Genomic DNA, 23,110 nt, shown 5'->3' with positions numbered 1-23,110 from the left:
CTTTTTAATTCCCTCTCTAACGCACACGCTATTCTCACTGTAAAGTGGTCTTTCAGCGTTCAGCTTCCCATCCAAAGCTGAAAGACCTGAATGTGAAAAGCACTTTGCAGAACAATGCTGAACACATCTACTAATTTCTCAGGCTAAAAGGGAATGTAATGGCGGACATGTTCATTCAGTCAGGGCTCTATGAAGATTCTCAGGCAGACAGGTCACTGGATATTGTGGTGTAAGGATACAATCAAACACTGATTTGATTTGATACGCATTCTTTCAGCAAAAAACAGACGCACATCTTACACAACTAACATCTTCTGACTCCATTTGATTCCAATTTAATTTAGAGGCTGTCTTCTGTCATTTGCTCAAATGCCTAAATACAACATATCTTTTAATTTGTACTGATAAGGACCTGTAGCAGCTGTGTTTTATGAATGTAGGTTGTCAGGAACAATCCATGTATTTTTTCTCTGAAATGTGATTCATGTTTTTTTTTTTTTAATGATAGAGTGGGCAGAAAAAATAAACACATTAAATTAAAAAAAAATTCAATTCTGATACGGGCCATTTTCATATGTCATATTAGAATTCATGCAACCTTTATGGCATGAGTGTGCCTGGTGCGACGGAAGCATTCAGTGGAGGAACAGTGAGGTGTTCCACTGCATAATCATCTGTAATGTTGTGACATAACTGGTGCCTGTTTGACAGCATATAAATAGAGATATGTGAACACTGAATGTGGCTGCAGCGTTAAAGCAGAGTCAATAACCTTAAAATAATAACAAACAACATACAATATACTTAACATGACTAGAAAGCAAAGAGAAGATACTGCGCCAGAAAATATAACATCAGGATTGTGACATTTCAGCCAGAGGAGATTCATCTATTCTTCAGACAAAGAACATCAGTGCTCAAGATAAAAGTATAGACTTAAAAATGAACAAAAACAATAAAAACTTGAAGCTCCTGCAGGTTCTTCAGATGCTCTTAGCCTCCTACGAGTGTTTAGTCGTCACTCATTCATGAATGATCATTTCTAACAGCATCCTCAGTTACAATGCTTTTGGGAAACACCTCGTAAGCTAACAAAACCCTGTTAGATCTTAGCTTGTAAGCTACAATAAGCAGCATAGCTTTGTTCATATTGTGTGCCTGTACTGACCAGCTGTCAATCAAACACATACACCAACCAGCCCACTCAGACTACTTCTACATTAAGTTGGCAAAACTTCAAAATGCTGTTTTCGAGCAAAAACGACATGCATCCACAGCAGGAGTTTCAGCTTGTTTCTGCAAGTATCTCTGTCCACATTAAAACACCAAAACAGTTTTCAAAGTACACATACTTTGGAAAAGATCCTTTTTTTTTTCTGAAAAAACAACAACTCAGTTTTAGTCTGGACGGAGGGCCGAAACGGGGAGAAAAAGGTGCATTGACAGCTTAGTGTGGACATGGTCTCAGAAGTCTCTTTTATACAGAAGTCCCGTATTATAGCTCTAAAGAAAATCCGCCATTAAGCCACCTTTGCTTTTTTTACACTGAACCAAACAAAGCTGGCGTAATGCCACCCCCATGTGTGCTTTTAGCACGCTGGCATTCCAGATTCAGAGGCATGACGTGTAACATAACAATGTCAGCCCCCTGTCCTGCCATGCCGCCTGTCCCTTTTACACAGACGTCGATCCGGCTCTGTGACTACCTCCGTAGCCAGCTTATTGGCGGAGCAACTCTGCCCCCCCACTCCCTGTCTGTACCTTTTATACATAACAGCAAGGCAGAATAAAGGCACAGCATTCCCATCTTGAACAGGCTCTGTAAAAGGGGCTAGAGTCTTTTAGGCTAAAGGAGCATTTCTGATGTATCTCCAAATAAAGTTGTTTCTTCTTTTCAATAACAAAAACTAAAGATACATTTTAGAACAAATGATTTTTGACAGCAAAAAGAGATGACTAGTGTGAATTCTGCTGGACCTTAAGGCTTGCACTGTGAACAGATGAGTGGCACAGTCATACAAAATTGTTTTTTGACTTTGACTTCCTACTTCTAAATATTCAAATTGGGCATGTATACATTTCCGAGTGCTCCAAAAAGAATAAACAACTCTACTGCTGTGCCCATACCAACATACAGATAATGTAGATTGAATAAATAACTTGTTAAACTCCTGAAATGAAGCTTACCTTTTATTCCCCTCCCTCCCTCTCCACATAAGTGTGCCGTACTCAATTTCCAGCTTCAGTGAGAATGAAGAAAGATAGGGGGAGAAAATTGGAAGTTTGGTTTAAAATGCAGACAGCCCTGGCTTTCTGCTTGACAGCCTGTGACATCTCCCCGCACCACACTTTGCATGGCAGAATAGGAGCTTGTAATAGAATTTCCCCCACCGAGGAGGTTAATTACATTCTTTCTCTTCCCCCCACCCTCCCACCCTCGCTGCAAAATAAAATAAAATAAAATGCACCACATCGCCTGCAAGCTTCTGTGACAGCCGCAAATCCCTGTCGCCATCTTACCTTTAAGATTTAATTCCAGGTTAATGTCTGCCAACGTGTCGCATTATAGCGAAACCCTCGGGGGAACTTGAGGGGCCTTCAGCCAAAATGACTGACATGACAGCTTATGGCAAAGAGGAGAAGTGGAGGAAAAACAGGCTGTCTGTCACTGTTCCATGAAGAGAGGTCATCATGTAACTTGACTGAGAGCGTTTTGAAAATGCTGTGCTTGAATTGGGTATATCAAAAGATGGCTGGCTGTGGTTAGATAACAGCAGGACAGACAAAACACCAAAGAGCAATTGTTGTTTTCCTCTGATTCTAGTAAATATCTTAAAAACCCAGATCACATTGCCTAAAAATAGGTTTGAAGGTTCACTGGGCACATCTGCTGTCTGTACAACTCACAAGCATGGATTAAGAGCAGGATGCTAGACTCAAATAGTGTTTTCATTGACTGTGTATAATTATGGACGACTGTGCAAAAGTGAAGCCAAAATATCTCCTTTTCAGGAGCTGTCATCTTGCTTGTGTGATGTCATTTGGAGCCAGAGTATGCGCAGTAGAATCGGGCAGCGGGATGATGGCCCACGGGACACATCCCCTCAGCCGCCTAATGGAGGTTTGAGAGTGGCTCTCACAGCTATCAATCATGATGTCACACCCCCTTTTTATGTCATCAAATAACTAATTAAAAACAAACTCAGAAAAATGAGCACTAGGACAAACATTAGTGTGATAAGAACTACCTGAAATGACAGAAACCATCCTGGGGAAAAATGTATTTGATGTGTACTTTGATTTTTTAGTTAGCGGGGGCGGGATTTATGACCTATACTGCAGCCGTCCACCAGGGGGTGATCAAGATACTTTTGGCTTCACTTTTGGGGAGCTGTCATGACGTCCATCTTTTATACAGTCAATGAGTGTTTTTCATTTACTGAGACTTACAGACTTGTAAGTTTTTGTTTCCACTTTCCTCATTGGAGACAAGTTCCGGGACTACATTTCATTTCAAACTCTTTTTAAAGTTTAAATGAGACATTTTAACATTAAAAGGATGTACTGTACATCTGAAGCATGTCAACATCTTAATTCATTCAGTTTCATCCCAGTTTGTAAATTACTATCAAAGAGCAAGGCACAACTGGCCACCTTTACCCTACAAGATCTCAGAGGTTCATGTTATGGGTCATTAAGTCCCAGTAATGGATCAAAAAATGGCACCCATTCACTTGAATGAAAACTGCTCACCAAGTGCATAGACCAAAAAAGCTTTCCAGCTTCCCGGTATTTCTTCTTGAGACCTTAAATCTCTTGTTAGTCCCAACTCTCTCCCACTTAGTAAAGTTAAAGACCTGTCACTCATTCAGATTTTATGGTCAGTCTTACCATAAAATAGTAGTCAGTGTTTGTAAAGCCACAGTACATTTTGATGAAGCACACATCAATACACCCAATCACTAATGAAGCCTGACTTGAAGGCTAAAGCCCTGCAAGCAACCTCTAGAGGCTGCAGTGTTCATTACACTATGCAATACTAAGGCTTGGGATGAAGCTAACAACACACATTGGTATTCTTAGAGCCTAGAGAGGGGTTCAAACTTGCTTAAGGAAAAGCATGAAAATTATAATGAAATTGAGATATCGTAAAGTTGACCCAAGAGTGGTGTTAGAGGCCAGGCCACAGGATCATAAAAAACATGGCCACTGTCAAAGCATCTTGATCTATGGATCAAGTGTTGGACAGACTGACCCAACTTAGCAAGATGATTGATACTTTTGTTTGACTCTCTTTCACTGCAACTTATTTTCCTAGTGATAACACAGTAACATTGCTTAATTATCCCAGCAGATCATCATCAATTGAGTACAATGTTATTATTACTGCTAAACCAGAATTAACCCCTAAATTCACACCCAAAGCCAGGTTACCCTGAGGCAAGTCATCACATCAACCCTACAGCAAATGGTACAATCCAAAGACAGTTTTGGGCAAAAATATTTGCAGCCTGATAATGGGGCCACATCCTTTAAAGTCAACATTGCCTAGTGGTAAACTTGGAAATGTTTAAACTTGGAAAGCACGCCACCAATAGATTGTTTTGCTTTCTGTGAAGACACAAGAGGATGCTCAGGTTCATCTTAGCCTTCAGGTCCATTGAAAGCCTGTTCAGTGTGTGGACACTCTTCTTTTTCCTTCATTGAATCTGCTAGAGTTTTGGGTAAACATGTTAAAGTTCATCTTTGCTTTTCCAAGTGAGTTTGGCTAACCTGAGGGATTCTTTAAAACCTGTATGATTGTCTGACTGCTTAGGTTTTTTTTTTACCCTTTTTTAGTGATGTTCCTTGCATTATCATCGCCAATAGAACCAGTGGCCAAAGTTACAAAAATTATACCCAGGTTGTAATAAACTGGAGTTTCCTTGTAGTACTTGTCTGTCAAGCAAAGTATTTCATCCACTGCTGTTAGTCTGTGCTGCCCTCATCAGGTACAATCTGACCAGTCTGGTAGTCTGACAGCTTTTGGCTGATAAATTGTTTACTGGATACTTCCTGAATAATTGCTGTTGCTTACCACAGAGGAGAGAGTTTTATCATTTCGTTATAGATAATCAAGTCCCAGGGTTTCCTGTCTTTGATCCTCCACTCTTTCTGTTATCTCAAGCAACTGAGATGCAGCCTCCAAACATATTGGTTCATGCATCAGCAAGCCATGGTCAAAGTCCCACCACGGGCCACTGTGCTGCAAGTTAGACGAGTGGAATAAGTGGGAGGACCTCCTACTCATCCCTTCAGGAGGTGCATCTTCACTTCTGATTCATCAGCCTGCAGGAGCTGTGGCAAAGTGGATTGTTACTACCTCAGGTAATATGGCCAACTGCCCACACTCCTGCACACTCACCAGGAACACTGGCCATGGACCTGTTGCTCTGTTTATCACTCTGTTGCCTTCATATTCACATCATAGAGCAGTGTGACCTTTTACTAAAACCTCCCCTTCATCTCTGAGGAGAATCCACAACTAGTGAATATATTGTATATCAGATGTCGAACCAGATAAATCAATCCATTGTGCTACACAGGGATTTATTTCAACGCTCTATAAAACCTGCACTGAGGAGGAGCCTCTAACCCATCTAAAAAATTTCATTAGTGTGGCTTTTAGTGAAGAGTTTTAGCATCCCATGATAGTTTCAACAGTGTTCCAGAGGCTGGCAAAGCACAGAAGACTTTTCATATTGTTGTAATAAAAAGACACAGAATATATCTCAAAGTACTGTTTTTTAGCATCTTTGATCAGTTACAGCTACATGAGTGTTGGACAGAGCAGTATACTGGTGATTTTGCTATTCATGGTGCCTTACCGTTAGCAGAGCTAAAATGTTTAGTTTGTCCTGATGTTTGTCCTCTGGGGAGAATGAATGTGCTCTGCAGATTTCATGGCAAACTGATTTTGACATTTTAGCTAGCAGGTGGAGCTACAGAGGAGTTTGTTGAGCGTCCAAAATAGAAAGGGTTCATCCTCAGGGGAGTATGCATGTGCTCAGTGACTTTCATGGCAATCTATTATAGTGAAATTTTTTTTTATGTTAGGTTGGTATTTTTTAGCTTGCATGGTGATAATAGAGAAAATGTCAGGTGGTCACCAAAATGACTACCTCAGAGAGTTGTACAATCTCTTCAACATGCTGTTAATTCAATTTTTTTCAAAGGGTATTCAAATTATGCATGAATCACAACCAGTAGTTGTGTCCAGCACAAACATATAAAGGCTGTGTAAAAAGAAGAAGAAATTTTAAAACAGCATTGAGGAGGGGTGGAATAACCTCTACTCTAATCGTTCTCATCCAGCCAGCTGGGGCCTTTCTGTGTGGAGTTTTGCCTGCGTGGGTTCTCTCCACGTGCTGTGGCTTCTTCCCATAAACCAAAGACATGTGGGTTAGGTTAATTGGTGACTCTAAATTGATGGTAGGTGTGAATGGTTGTCTATTTCTATTTACCAGCCCTGTGATTGACTAGCAACCTGTCCAGGGTGTACCCCTCGCCCCCATTCACCCATTGTCAGCCGGGATAGGCTGCATTCTCCAGCTAGCTGGTACCAAGTGTTTATTTTCTGAAACCTGTAGGGTACGCCAAGTAGTTGAGTCGCATTTAGGTCAGATCACATTCCAACCACAAACAAACCTCTCCAGAAATTAGTTTGGGACTAGGCCAAAACCACCAGTTCAACTGCTGTGCAAACAAATCATACCAAGAAGGAAAACAAACTTCAGTCCGATTCAACCGTACTAAACAACCCACTTAGATGAGAAGATTGATACCACTTTTCTGTCTGTCCATTAAATGTATTACTTCAGCCCGCAGCTAGTTAGCTTAGCTGAACATAAAGACAGGAAACAGGGGGAAACAGCTAGCCTAGCTGTCCGGAGGAAAAACAATCTTCCTACGAGCACCTCTAAAGCTCACTGCTTAACAGGTTATATCTCATGTGTTTAATCCATACATAAACCAAAGTGCAAATAGGTCAATTTTCAGTTTTAGAGAGGATTATGTGCCAGGCTATTTCTTGGCCAGGAATAGTTGCCACTCCAGGAAGTTACTGGTCCCAGCCAAGAAATTGTTCCACATATAACTCCACAGTAAAATGCTGAATTGTAATTTTTACACTTTGTTTTTTTGTGTGAATTAAACAAACAAAAATGCCATGTTCATTTTATTAAATAATAATAATAATAATAATAATAATAATAATAATAATAATTTATTTGTACTCTTTTTAAAAAGATACATTTTGAGAAGTGACTTCATTGTATCCCCCTACATGGTTGCAAATACGACAGTATAATGGCATAGAATTAAAATCCATACCAGGAATCACAACACAACTCTAAATTCTGACATATTTTTGTTACTTAAGTCAATCAAGCTTAGTTTGTGTAAATGTCTAGAAGGTATTTCATGTGCGTGTACCATTGAGAACGCCTCTGCTTTTGTAGCATGCGTGTCTCTCTGTAATCCACTGCAGACGATCATTGTTGGACTCCTCAAATCCAGCGTGCCTGCTCTGACCACAGAGCACCAAACAATGACAAGATTACACTTACACTGAAATATTCAACGGTTGAGCTCAGACGTAATCCCACGATTAATCAACCCTCTCTGAGAGCTTACATTGATCTTTAAAGAATAAAAACACAAAGTACATATTTTGGAGGGGGAGGAGGGAAGCAATAACATGTCAAAATAAGTTAGTGTCTTTGTAGGTTTGGGGAGGTGGAGGAAGTTACATTCTATCCAAGTCCACAGAGCTATTTATTATTTTGTTGATGTAGGTTCATTGTAGATAAAGCGTCTGCCGGGAAAAAATTGCAAAGAAGAAAAGTCCTGGGTTTATTTTTGCTAAGCTTAATTATATTTCTAAATGCTTCAGTGAGGTTTTCAAGAGCAGCTATCTGTAATGTGTAATATTTCATATTTATGAAGCATCTGCATAATAAAGATAAGGTATTCAATTAACCAAGCCATAAAAACTCCATGTTATTAAATATTAATCATTCCACATATTGCTTTGATTTCAAACTACTTAATTACAAACATACTGCTCTGCTCCGGCTGTGTGAGTTGGGCATTTCTTCGTCTTTTAGCAGACTATAAAGTGTTTAGCAAAGCACTTCACACACAGCAATAAAAGCATGTGTGAACTCAGCGAGGGCCACCCAGTCCCACTCACACCACCCACTGATGCATACGCGCAGAATGTCACAGTTTAGTTTGTTCTTTCATTTTTATTTTAAAAATCAAAGTGACATGCAGCTGCTTATGAGACCCCCCTCATCCCCCGTCCCTGTTATATGTGCAGCGTACAAAGACACACTCATACTGTTTGATTTCTACCAGGTAACACAGACTCATCTTACAGGAAAAGAACACTTATTTTTACAAAAATCAATGTCATGTTTGATATGAATGTAAAGAAATGAACCAAATGGACTCACTAGGGCTGTTTTTACACATAGCCTCCAAATTTAACCATTCTTAATTTCCTTACAGCAACATACATGAGTGTTTTTTCTGATCTGGCGCTCCTATCAGTAGAATGACATCATTAGTCAGTGCTTTACAAACCCATTTTTTCAAAAATAACAGCATTTTCTGCTCTGCCACCACTATGTTTGGTCAGGTTTGGGCAGAAAAGCAATTTGGTTAGGGAAAGATCATGGTTTGGGTCATGGTTAAAGGGGACTTATTATGCTTTTCCTTATTTTAAGACATATATATAATGTCACAATGTCGGATGTTCATGTTAAAAGTGGCCGACGTGTCAAATAACGAGGTAAACGTATGTAGCAGTAATCCCTGTGAGCAGAGAGCCCTGCCATCAGACTGCTCTGAACGCACGGTTTCCAATGTTTTTTTCTACTTTCAGCCCGAGCTGACGTCAGTTCGTGATGGATTTCTTTATATGGACATCTGCTGCATGCACAGCACACAAGTTCGCTGCTCTGCTCCGGGAGTAGTTGCGCCAAGCCATGGCGCTATTACACAGCACAGCAAAGTGAAATAAGTAGTTTGCCTGTTGGAGGTGTGCTGGTTGTCTGCAGCTCTTCATAAAACATTTCACTGTCTCTGTTTGTACTCTTCATCCCTGCATTATTTCTAACTGATCCGCTGAACAAATAGCTCCACATGTTGTTGTTTCGACCAGTTTTTAGTGCCGCTAAGTCAGTGAGGAACACATTTTTACTTCCTGTAAATTCTTCACAATAAAAGTCTCCCATTAGTTAGTCATTTAAAAGCTTTTAAAGCAGGACAGTAAAGTTACACAACTCTGATACATAAAGCTGACCAATCAAAACAGAGTGGGGTCATTGGGAGGGGGGCCTTAAAGAGACAGGAGCTAAAACAGAGTACAAGAGAAACTGTGTATGTTGGGGGGCTGCATAAAGGGCCAGTATGAGATAAATAAGGAGTTTTTTGAACTTTGAATCATGCAGAGCTACTCTAGTGGAGTCCAAAAATAAGAATTTAGAGCTGAAATGAGCATAAGAGGTCCTCATTAAAAGAACCAAAACTGATTATTGGTTGGAAACAGGAGATGAACAGTGGTGTCCTGTGTTACAGTCATGTGTTTTGTTCACCCATCTATCCATCCACCCTGACCTCCTCCCTCAGTGGACTCTATAATGTTAATATAATAACATTACCTCCACTTCCTCCTTTTCTCTGGATGCACAAATTTATTATCTGTCTATTTAATTTATTGATCTGATATGAATGACAGTTCAATTAGGAGAACGTGACCCCTGATAGTGACATGAGGCAATCTTCTAGAGAGACGATCATGACTCTGTTTGAGTTGTTGGAGCTACACAAACACTCTGATTGTACAGAGGTGTTAGTGGAGTTTATTCCCACACAAATTATCTATGACACTGAGAGAGCACAAATGCATCAACAAGCGGCAACTACCATGGCTTGAGGCTGAGGCCAAATTATTATCATTTTATCATATTCTATCAAGAAATACTAAGTCAGTTACTTTTTTCAATGAGTCATTATGGTCAATCTGAAAATTCAGGCCCTCTGATAAGTGTGCTAGTGGTCATTTTGGAAATTACTGCTCCATTAATAAGCCCCTTTCACACATGCACTGCAACCCTGAAATCTTCCGGACATTACCTGCAGGAGCCGTTTGTGTGAACGCAAATGTCCAAATCAGTTGGACTGAACATTAAACAGACTTTACCCTGCCAGCCCCCCAGTGCAAAGTCCATGTAATGTCTAATTGCGCCCATGTGTGAATATAGCAGTGGATTCTGCAGAGAATTCAAGTGAACAAGTGGGCTTCAACTACTCGCTGCCATAAGTGCAACAGAATCTGGCAATAAGGGAGACGTTACGAGCAATTTATCAATTAACTGTTGAACAAGCAGAACATAAACTTAAGTACAACATCTTTGACTTCCAGCAGTCACCTCCCCTCTCATCCACAGCCACTATTTTACACATGCAGCTTGTGCTGGATAAACACAGCAGTCTAGCAAAGCTGTATTGTTTTGACTGAGCCTGAACTCTGCGCTGTGAAGCTAGCGCTAATGGGAGAGAGGACTTCCTGTGATTTCTTGTATAACAAAAGCTGTTTTATTTCCGGTGAAAAGCTGAAAAACACTGAATTACAACTGCAGTGTACTTTTTGTGTCATGTCCTGCCTTCTGCACCCCTCACCTAAAACAAACGGAGTATTTCCAGTGGGTGAGAACACGTCTGACATGAACCAAAAATGAAAGGCAACAACCTGCACGCCTTATCTGGAAGGTCCTGGCTCCAAATGGAAAAGATGGCACCGGCCACAAGCTGCTACTCTGGGCTTCAAACTGGCACCAATGCAAACCAATGGGTGGAGTCACACCTCACTGTGTCCAGCGTTTGTACATTATATGGCCAACAACCATGTTTAATTTTAGCCTGCCATCAAGTTACTCACAGAATTAACATTATTTAGTGTCAGCTGATATGATCTGCCACTGGTGACATTTGTCATTTTAACCTGTGAAAGTGATGTTCAGCGCTGGCTAAAAAATGAGAAGCTGCTACCTGCATGTTTTATGATTATTAGAATCAAATGTATGTATGTTTTTCAACTTCAGTGTCTGAACTCTCACTCACCACTCTGCCCGAATAACTCACAATGACACACTTTAATTTTCACTTGCATGTGTAGTGAAATGTTGCACTTCAGAGCCCAGCTGTAGTAAAGGGCAACATTACTACAGCAAGCTGATGGGTACAAAGATAAAGAAAGGTTTAGATTTTGATGGGCGTTATTATAGCAAATACCGATCCTATTGACTCTGATACACTCAAGACATCTTCATCATCATAATCATCATAACTGACATAATTCCTATGTCTACTGGTGGGTTTTGTCACCTGCAAGTAATTGTGTAATTATTGGGCATTTGCTAAAAAACTTGATGCTATCATTTTTTCCTAAAAGTGGCCCCAATATTCTAGTGCTCGTAGAAAATGTAATGAAAAGGAAATCTCCTGGAAAACATAATGTATAAAACTTTTTTCTATATTTTAGACACTGATGGTCCAACACCCTCCAGACGCAGCAAAAAGGTCAGCTAATCAGACACACATTAGGCTCACATTTCACTGCTTTCATTTGATCAAATAAATTAGCATCTATAGATTAAAATAGATTGAATATAAATTATCAAGATGGATTGATGGAAATGTCAAAGGAACATTTTCTGAAACAACCTTTCACTTCTGACATTGTGACCTTTCCAGCAGTGAGAGGGACATGGCTCGTGTCTCATCTGTTTCATTGGCTGCCTCATTGATAAATCCCATTGACAAATAAAAGGAGAGCCTTGGAAATAGCTGTTTTCCCCTCTGCTTAAGTGTCAATCACAGACACACACACGTACACAATCGCTGAATTGAAGAGGCCCTATCTCAACTATGTGTGTGTGTTTGAAGCTACAATACACAGAAACAGGCCAGGCAGACTGGGGCAGGAATCAGCTCTTTAGCCTGCCAGCCATGGAGGTTGCAGACCAAGCTCCTCTCAGCTCTGCAGCATGAAATCCAGGGCTGTAGAGGGGGATTTGGCTTCTTGGTCTAAAGCCAAGCAGGGAATTGCATGACTGGCCATCACTGGCAGCTACTGTACACCTGAACCCGGCAACGCTTCCCCTCTTATCTGCCCCTCACCATCATGCTGCTGCAGCTCCTACCTCGTGGTGCATAAGCAATATTTCCACCAGCGTCCTCCCCAAACCCTCCCTAGAGATTTATCTGGCTGTTGAAGTAGAAAATGAATATTTTACAGTTCACTTGCCTGATCAATTACCTACAAGCTGTTGCTGTATTTTGTGGCTGGTCGGAGAGAGCGCTTGTAGGTAGTGATAGAAAGGTCCACAGGGAGCCTTCTCCTCTTCCCCAACAAATAAAAAAATAGAGCAAAGGAGTTGTGAATGAGATGGTCTCTGGTGAGCTACTGCATTTTGTATGCACACAGCTCTGGAATTGTTGCAAAACAAATTAAAGCTTTTAGGCGATAATTAGCGTGGGCTAATTTCTAGAGGTTACAGACACACTGGGCTGATTAGAAGTTGCCAAGTGCTCCTTGATTCAAGGCCAATTTGAATATTTACTAAATAAATATGTAACATCATCAGTGTTCACTGATTAACATCTATCTGTATGTAGTGCCTTCTCTGATAATAATTGCGACTAGCTGCTTGATGATGACAGTAGTACTTGCGCCGAGGAAGATACAGCAAAATAAATTTATGCGACACAGTTCAATCAGTGAGAGGGTCATGTGTTTGATTCCCCCTATGTAGGGTGCCTGCTTGTACTCTTAGATTACCATCAGACCTAATGGGCACAGGTACAGGGGCCCAAAAAGTCATGGGGCCCAAAAATAAAGCCTAAAATTAATGTTCCTCTTCCCTCCCCTAATCACAATTTCTTCTTTTTTCTTTTGATTTTGCTCCAGATCCTTTAATATTGAGTATTAGCCCATATATGTTTTTATTTATTTTTTGTTTATTTTTTCCTACACAATGTAGCTCTACAGTGCATACTTGGGCTACAGTGAACCAACAATAAAATTAGTAAATCAATTTAAATATGTCTGACAGCTGAGAAGCTCTCTGCTTTACAAAAATATAAGCTGCAACAAAGGTTATCCTTCATGGTTTCCTGTGATATTTTGTATAGTTTGTATTTTCTATAATATTTTTGGAGACGAGGGTTAGCGGATCTGCTGTGACAGGAAGCAGCCTCTTCTCATCTCCAACATGAACAAAAGGTCACTAAAGTGAAGATGCAGTTTCCAATCAAAACCTGCAGTTATTGTTAACCTGCAAAATGTGCAAAATGACGCAGAAAAGATGCAAAACTCTTGCGAGTGACACAGGGAGGGCAAGGATCTTATGATCGTGACTCTGTAAAATCTGTCCAGGGACTACAGATGAAAAAAAGCCTCTTGGCTAACTCTGGCGCATTTACAGCAATGTTTATTAATGTGCACTGTCCCTGTTAAATAAACAAACAAATAAAAAATAAAAAAAATCGTCCATGCACCACAATCAGGTGGCATAAACTCATTGGTATAAATGAAATGTCTGGGTGGACCCACAAAGCCAAATAATTATATTAATGAGAGGTTAGTAAAAGAATCCCTCAATGATACATTATCAATCTAAAGGGCGAGGCTGGCACAGTACAAGGCCATTTGAGGCCCTGATCATTGACCTGCATGTGCCTGAAGCTATAATTATGCTTTTCCGACACAGAGAAGGGTGTTATGGGTAACCATAGGTTGCCATCATGCACACCTTCCAAATCTAAACAACACTTAGGCCTGCACATCAAGTAAATCGATTGCTGGCTTAAATTACTGCCTGGAAGCGGGTCAGAAACTAAGACATAAACAAACATAAATGTGCCACATACATGTACATGTAGTCATTTACATTTACATTACGGAAAATGTTCTCTGCTTTCAACTCACTCCTCAGTCCGCTTCCTCCTCCACCCTCTACTCTGCTCACTGCAGACATGTTCGCTTCATTTTTTACTGATAAGGTCTCTACCATCAGTAACCTCTTCTCTGAGCCTGACCAACTCAGTCTGCAGCTGCCAGCTAACAGGTTCACACTCTCCTCATTCTCCCCTCTGACCGAGGAGGAAGTCTCCAAACTACACTCCCACTACCTGTCCACTGGACCCAATACCATCCAACCTTCTACAGACCATTTCCCTCACACTTATCCTCGCACAGGATCTGAGTACACAGTCTTTAACCAAGTCTCTGAATTTCTTTCTGAGAACAACCTGTACAACAGTCTGGCTTTAAGCGGGGGCACTCTACCAAGACTGCACTCCTATCGGTCACGGAATCATTACACTCAGCTAGAGCTGCTGATCAATCCTCAGTCCTTTTGCTGCTAGACCTGTCAGCTGCCTTTGACACAGTTAACCACCAAATCCTCCTCTCCACACTCACTGAGCCTAGTATCTCAGGATCTGCCCTCTGCTGGTTCATGTCCTACCTCTCAGGGAGTATCTTGGAGGGGAGAAGTGTTCAAACCGCATGGCTTATCCACAGGGGTTCTTCAAGGGTCAGTGCTTGGTCCCCTTCTTTTCTCAATATACACCACCTCACTTGGCGCAATCATCTGCTCCAATGGTTTCTCATACCATTGCTATGCTGATGATACCCAGCTCTTCCTGAAGTTCCTGCCGAAAGACCACACAGTCTCGGCTCGGATCTCATCATGCCTTGCTGATATATCAGCATGGATGAAAGAACACCACCTTCAACTCAACCTCTCTAAGACCAAGCTTCTTTGTCATCCCAGCCAGTCCCTCTGTACAACAAAACATCAGCGTCCAGCTCAAATCAACCCAACTCATGCCCACAAAGTATGCCCAAAACTTGGGTGTCATGATCGATGACCAGCTAACCTTTAAGGTTCACATGGCCTCAATCACTCAGTCATGTCGGTTTGCCCTGTACAACATCAGGAAGATCAGACGCTACCTGTCTGAGCATGCAGCACAACTCCTGGCACAGCCTCTTGCAATATCATGCATTGACTACTGCAGCTCCTAACTGTCAGGCCTCCCCACATGTACGTTCAAACTTCTACAGATGATCCAGAACGTGGCAGCACAGCTGGTCTTCAATCAGCCCAAAACAGCACATCATCTCACTGTTCATATCCCTCCACTGGCTTATAGTTGCTGCCCACATCAAATTCAAAACTGTGACACTTGCTTACAAAACAGAAACTAAAACAGCTCCCACCTACCTGAACTCCCTCATTCAGGTGTACACTCCCTCTTGCTCACTACACATCGCCAATGAAGGGCGTCTGGTAACACCACCACAACAGGGCCTTAAGTTGCTAGCCAGACTCTTCTCTTCTGTAGTTCCCCGTAGGTAGAACGAGTTACCAAACTCTGTTTGAGCCCCAGAGTCCCTCTCAATCTTTAAGAAAAGACTAAAGACCCAGCTCTTTTGCAAACACCTCTGCACTTCATGGACTGAAGGAAGAGAAAAAACAAAAATACAAAAAAAGAAAAAAAAACTTGCTTCTTAGTAATCTATGCACTCTATGCATTACCTCTGTGCACCGCTTGTTGGCATCTACGTCCTATCAGACTCAAACTTAGCTTTATAGCACTTACTTGTGTTCTCTCCTGACTAGATTCCTACTTGTGTTGTATCAGCTCTCAGATGCAGCAGCATTATGGCTAACTGCGTAGGGATCACCACCCACATGATTCATCCACACGTGCCATTTTGTTTATATGTATGAGGCTGACTTTCACCGCAGCTAGACTGTAAGGAAACTAAAAAAAAAAAAACTAAGTGCAGTGATGGACTATCCTGTGGACTATTATGAGGACGATCATAAGTCATTTCACTTGGACTAGCCAACTGTATTTATTTGAGCCAGAGTACACAAAGAGGAGATAAAACAAATGAAAGAGGAAAAACGAAGAATGAAGGCAGAGTAATCAATGCTGTGTAACTTCTACATATGGATTTACAGCGTTTATCAACATTGTCGTCCTGGAGATTGTTTCACCTCCACAAAATCAACTGGATGTAAAGAGCAAGACCAGCTGGACCAAATGTTCAGCTCCACATGGTAAGAAAAATGTGATTTCAACATGAACTGTGTGAGGAATTACAGTATTTAAGTCTCTATCATCCGGCAGTAGTCCATGAAAACTGCTCAGTGTGGATCTTGTCATTTTACCCTTGCAATTTGGAAACTTGCAGACATGAACCATTTTATTTCATCTACTAATTTACTACTTCTCTAGCAGGAACAGATGCTGAGCTATCCACAGCCTCAGACGTAAACAAACTGACGTGCAAACTGCCCTTGCTTTGTGTTTTGCCTATTAGGCTAACCCTTTGGTTTGTACCTGCAACTTAAGAGGATGACTCCAGGCAAGACTCAGGGCTAGAAACAAATTATTCAAACTCCTCTCCACATTTTTTGAGTGAAATAAATAAGTCAACAAATTTATATTTACAATAAATAGTATTTATAGGATACTATAAAATATCATTAAAAGGGTGTGGTCTAGGCCAATGTCGTTGATTTCCCCATTTTCTACATGAATTGAGATTGTAGAAATATATGTACAACTGGTGAAAATGCAATTATAAAATACCACGTCGGAAAAAAGTCATTACTTCACTCGTAACTCCTCTTGAAACCAGCATGGCAAAAACATGTAGGAGGCCGCGGAATAAACCAAGATGGCCACCTCAACAAGACACCTCAATTGTGGTGACTGAACTGCAGGGAATCAAGAATATCCTTGAGAGCCTGGCTACAGACCTCTCTGGGGTAAAAAGAGGAGTTGAAGCTCTAAATGAAATGGTGAAAGGTTTGGGCTGTAGGATTACAGAGGCAAAATCGAGAATATCCAACAACATCCGAAGGTTTCTCTTGCTGCCAGAACATCCATATTGCGGGTGTTAAAGAAGGAATGGAAGGTTGCAACTGGGATGCCTTCATGAAAAAAACTGTTGTTGGAGGCATTGGATATTGATGTCGATGACTGGCACAAAAGTGACAGGATTCACTGGATGGGTACCTGACCAGGCGATAACTACAGGCCAAGACACATCATTGTCCAGCTCCTATGGGACAAAGCCAAGTCAGCCATGTTAACAGCGGCGAGAGAGAAGAAGCAAGTTACCTGGAACAGTACAATGATCTTTTTCTTCCAATATTATGCACAGGAGATACATGAGAAGTGCAAAAAATATGATGAAGTGAGACGACTTCTCAGAAAACTAAATATGGAGTATGCCTTGTGATATCCAGCAACAATGAACAATGGACAAACGAAGGCATGAGTTCTTGTGTGCGGCAGATGCCAAAGCCTTTCTCAACCACCTCAAAGGTGAGGGGACAATGGGGGCCACCATAGGAGAATAGTGTACTAACATGGATAATTGAAAACATGCTACAGACCAGCACAACTAGAATGATTTTGAAACAACGCTGAGAAGTTTGGACTAAATGTGGAGCGATCATCATATGTATGTAGACAGTCACTGAGCTTATTACGGGATAACTTATAATGTTGTGGACACTGGTGTAAATGAGAGGACTGAAGGATTTTCTGAAGGCGGACTAATGGTAATGCTGTTGATCTTTCAGTAATTCTGGAATATATCATCCTTATACCATAATGACATGTGGTCAGAATATCTGGTAAGATATTTCTTTTTCTTTTTCTCTTGCTTCCTGTTTATCACACAATTGATACTGAGTAGTAGATCTACAAACTCAAACACTTTTACAATAATTCTGCAAATCCATTTGGTCTACTGACATCTTGGTTCAGTCAAGCTATAATCATGGACTTACAATATATTGCAGTGGATAACAGTGATACATAAAAATTGCAGGGAGTATGAAGGAGTTGGAATGCCAAGAAGGGCAGCTAGGGAACTATGCTACAGAGGGTCTGATGTTGGAAAGTAGTATAGTAGTGAGCTGCTGTTGCAGTTTTTGTTTGTTAGTTTTGTGTGTAACCTGAGGTGTCTCATGCAGATATAGCTGCATTATTTGTAAGAGTAAGTAATACCTTGGTAGAATATTATGGGGTTGTTTAAAATCATGTCATGGAATATATCAGGGCGCCAATAATGTCGTCAAGAGAAAGTAAATTCTCACATACTTGAAACAAAACAAAGGCTGATATAGACCTCATTCAAGGAACTCATCTTAATAATGAGGACACTGCAAAACTCAACAGAGAATGGGTTGCCCAGAAATATAAAAGTACATTTTCCTCAAGAAAAAGAGGAGTGAGCATTCTAATAAAGAAAAATATAGATCTCAGGTTCACAAATATGTCCCACACAAAGAAGGTTTGGATGTCACAATAGAAAGTCAAAGATATTTTTGCCCCTAATTCTGCTAACCCAGATTTTTTTTTTCAAGAAGTTTGTAATTCAATTAGAAACACTGGTAATGATAATATTATCTTAGGGGGAATTTCAATCAAGTTAGGGATTTAATTATGGATAAAACTTTCTGACTCACTCAGCCTAATACTGCAGGTATTATGGCAATAGATGTATTGTCAGAAGAGTTGGGTGTTGTTGATATTTGGAGATTATTGCATCCAAGGGAAAATTATTTTACTTTCTTTTCACATCCACACTAATTCTAGAATAGATTATTTTCTTATATCCCATAATTTGGTTAGTCAAGTGTTAAATTCTATAATTGGAAACATAGTATTGTCAGACCATGCACCAGTTGATTTAGTTCTCTATCCACTAGATAAAATAGAAAAAATCCTGATTTAATACCTGTATACTGAACAGGGAAGAGAAATTTTTTATTAAGTCTACAATGCAGGAATTTTGGGAGCATAATGAAGGTTCTATTGAGGACCATGGTATAATATGGAATGCTTTTAAATCTTTTTTATTATTCAAAAAATTTCATTTATTAAAAAAGCACAATGACAAAGGATACTTAAGTTAGATCAAGGTATTAAAAAGCTTGAAAAGCAAAAGATTGGGGCAACGAGACTCAGATACATGGGGTAAATTGAATGAACATAAATGTGAAATAAATGACACACTGAATTTGGTTTGTTCTGTACCAGGGAAAAATATTATGAGCAAGGTGAGAGAGCTAGCAAAGTACTGTTTCATAGAGTAAAACAAATACAATCACAAGACATAATTCCATCAATTTTTGATAAAGATAATAACCTTATAACAAACAAAAGAGAGATAAATACCACATTTAGGTAATTTTACCAATAACTGTATACATCTCAGGACAGGATAAATGAAAAAAAATTACATTTTTTTCTCCTCAATTGAACTCCCAACTTTAACACAGGATGAGAAAGTGCTTTTGGAAGAAGATATCTCCATAGAAGAAATCAAAGAAGCAATTTGTGGTCTCAGGATAGGAAAGGCCCCAGGGAATGATGGGTTTTCAGTAGATTTTTATAGGACATGTGTAGATGATCTTGCCCCAAGACTACTGGTCGTATATCAACACTCTTCAAAGAGGCAGGCTACTTAAAAGCGTGAGGTTGGCAGTTTGTTTTGGGTTTTTTTGTGATAAATGAATTAGGTCTGGTATTCATATTCTTAATGGCGTGATGGGAGATGTTGGATTCAGATCCTTTGACAAAATTAAAAATAAATATATTTAGAGTGACTCAGAATTTTGGAGGTTTCTATAAATCAGACATTGCATTCTCTCAAATGAAGAACACATCCTGCAAGGTACACTGAAATTCAGGGACTTTCACTTAAAATAGGACATAAAAATAGAGGAGCATCAAATTCTATGAATATATTAGACATACACAATTGCCAAAATTGGATGGCCTAAAAATATGCTTGGGAAGGGACCTGGATCAGGAGATTTCAGAAGATAACTGGAAAAAAACTCCTTGCAACATGGCATGAATTGCAGTCACAACTTATTTTTATAAGATATTAAATAGATGCTACTGGAGTCCTACCAAATTGGCAAGACATAAACTTAGAAATTTTGGAGATGTAATGGAAAGGTGGTAACTCTAGTGCATATGTTATACAATTGTGATAAAACAGACGACATGTGGGATGAAATAATTTCTGAATAAATTGTTTGGAATGCACTTGATCAAAAATCCCACAATATGTCTCTTGGGATTACTATAAGACAATGTTGAAATGTCATAATGCCAGAAATCATGGTGCCATTTAGCTATGATAACAGGTTGCAGGATAACTCTACACTACTGGAAATCTCCCACCTTATCCACTTTTAAAGAAAGGATAGAGGTATTAAGTACAATGGCAAGCTATGACCGGGACACTTACGGAGTGGCTGGGAGGGAAGATCTATTTAATGATGTATGGGTCCCATTCCTTGCCCAGTTGTTGGTTTTGAAAGATTGGCGCTGCCTACGTTGGCATAATTTGTATTTGGACCAGGTACATGATGGTGATGCTATGTAGATTTCCTAGGGTGTTGTGTTTTGTTTTTTTTTTCTTTTTTTTCTTGCTTTTGCTTTTTTTTTAGTTGTTTATTATTATTATATGTCATTCATGTGTTGTAATAATGTTATCTCAACGTAAATGTCCAACCAAAACTTTAATTAAAAAAAGAATATCATTAAAAGATATGGCACACAGTGCTCTTTGAAGTAAAGATGCATAAAGAATATTTATCATATAGCATGAGGTCTCTATTAATGAAAGAAATGTGATTTTAAATTAATTTTTTATTCAGGAAATTGTATTCAGTTTTGGGGGGGTGGAGGGTTTCCACTCCCACTCCTCCAATCAAACCTGTCTGTATTGGCCCTAAATGACAATGACAAACTTACTTTTTTAAGGACCTTTTTTCATTGTAAAACACACACCTTCTATGTGTGTGGACTGCTTACCTGCCCAGACTATCACTGCCTACTACTCTCAATTAGCAGTCTGAGATAATAAAAGACCAAATGAACCTGTCCACATCAATCTGTTAAACTCAGTGTGAGATGATTCCTATTCATTTAGAAACACTGTTAATTGATAAAAATGCATCTACTATAAAATAAACTTTGTGAGATCTATTGTGACCACAGTAGCTTATAGAACAGTCTGCTTTGACCTCGTTAGAAGAAGAACTTGGACTACTGTGTGATTTTTACCTCATGTCTACACGCTGCTGATTTTCCTTTGAAGTCGAATTAGTGAAGTGTCTGATTATGTCTCAGTCAAACACACCCATTGTCCTGCAATCAATGCCCTGATTGCAGGAGAGACAGAAAATGTGCTTTGGTAGTTTTAATAATGGAGTACTATTCATCAGGGGACATTCAGACGTGGAAGTTGGCAAACCCTGCAATCCCTTCATACTGCAATCTCTGATCACTGACGCAACTACAACACATTGAAATACATGTCAGTGTGAAGTTTTATTTGGCAAACAGTAGAAAATAGAGGAACATAAAGAGGATTATCAGCGAACAGTCTGACCTTGATTGAACAAAATCATTCAAATGCCCCTGTCCATCAAGTCGGAGGGGTTTATTTTTTATGATCAACTTTTTATTCACACAGTTTGCAAAGTAAGACAAAAAATTTGAAAAATTGATTTAACTGAGATGAAGGGAAAGAGAAAATACAGGAAAAACACACCCTGGGCAGACATCCAATTCATCCACCTACACATTCCCACTCGGACCTCTTACCTCTTTACAAATAACAAAAAATGTAATCAATTATCTATGCACAGTTTCTACCAGGTACATTTTACATATAAGCTTTAACTAAATCAGCTGTTGTATTAGTTGCAGCTGTTTGCATTTAAAGATGCATTTGCAGATGATGTGGATATTTCTAAAATTCAAAGGAAGAGAAAAGAGGATACGCACAGTATAATTCATGAGCTATGCCGGGGTTTCTGACATCTTTTTTTAGATGCAGTCAAGCCAGGAAAATGACCTTCTTTTGATATCTTAGTAAGGGGTGAATCATCATTTAACAGCAATGTGCTTGGTAGACACAGTGTATGAACCCCAATAAGATCTCAGTCACTTGACCCTGAAAATGTTTAACACCAGGACACTGATGTGGATAAATGGGCCAATTTTTGATTAAAAATATATACTGAACTTGGAATCATCTTCCACTGTCAGCATCACTGAGTTAAACACTATCTGTGAATCATTTAAAACTGTAATAACTGGTAACTGTAATTGTATGAAGTAAAAGAAATATTGCACCATCCTTCCATGCTATAATAGATCTACATTCCATAGAGCTGCTATACCTATATACCCAATTTCTGCTGCATCTTTTTACGTATATAAAACTAAGAGCCAGATTAATCAACTGAACTGTAATTAGTGTAGTCAGAGTAGGTGATTAGAATATTTCTGTTTTTGAAATATCATAAGTTTGCAGCTTTTTAGACAAAGCAAAACTAAAAGCCTAAAACCCCAAAATAAAGTATTAGGTGGAGCATACTGAGACTTAACACTCACTAGCGGGGCTAAAACTGGAAAGTCTGCCCCAAGATTAGTGCTAGATAAAAGGGCAAATGACCATAAAATCAAAATGTTTATCTGTTTGGGAGCATGTTCAAACTGGAAAGGTTCATGATCTGGGGAGCATGTGCCCAATGAATTGATCAGTCAACAAGATGGAATAAACAAGTGGATCAGGAAAAAATACAAAATTATTTCACAATAAAAGCATAAATAATAAACAAATTAACCAAATATTGAAAACTAATACCACTACGGAATATATGCAGTCCAAGTTTCACCTTCATAAAAGAACATGTCAATAAAAAGTCTTCATTAAAATCATTTGATATTACAAGGTGCTTTACCCATGACAGCAAATTAAAATTGAGCAAATTAAAAAATCACATCGACAAGATCGTATAATCTTGTATAATAAGCTGAGTCAGCCAGCCTTATTTCCTCAGCCAGGTCATCTCAGAGCCTTGGGTTGTTAACTGTCAATATCAATATCAATCCAACATGCATCTCTCTCAGGTAATACTTAGCCTTGTTCCCC

This window comes from Thunnus maccoyii, chromosome 15 (assembly GCF_910596095.1).
Source record: "Thunnus maccoyii chromosome 15, fThuMac1.1, whole genome shotgun sequence".
Classification (NCBI taxonomy): domain Eukaryota; kingdom Metazoa; phylum Chordata; class Actinopteri; order Scombriformes; family Scombridae; genus Thunnus; species Thunnus maccoyii.
The sequence above is the reverse complement of the archived record's forward strand: the minus strand, read 5'-3'. Positions refer to the sequence as shown.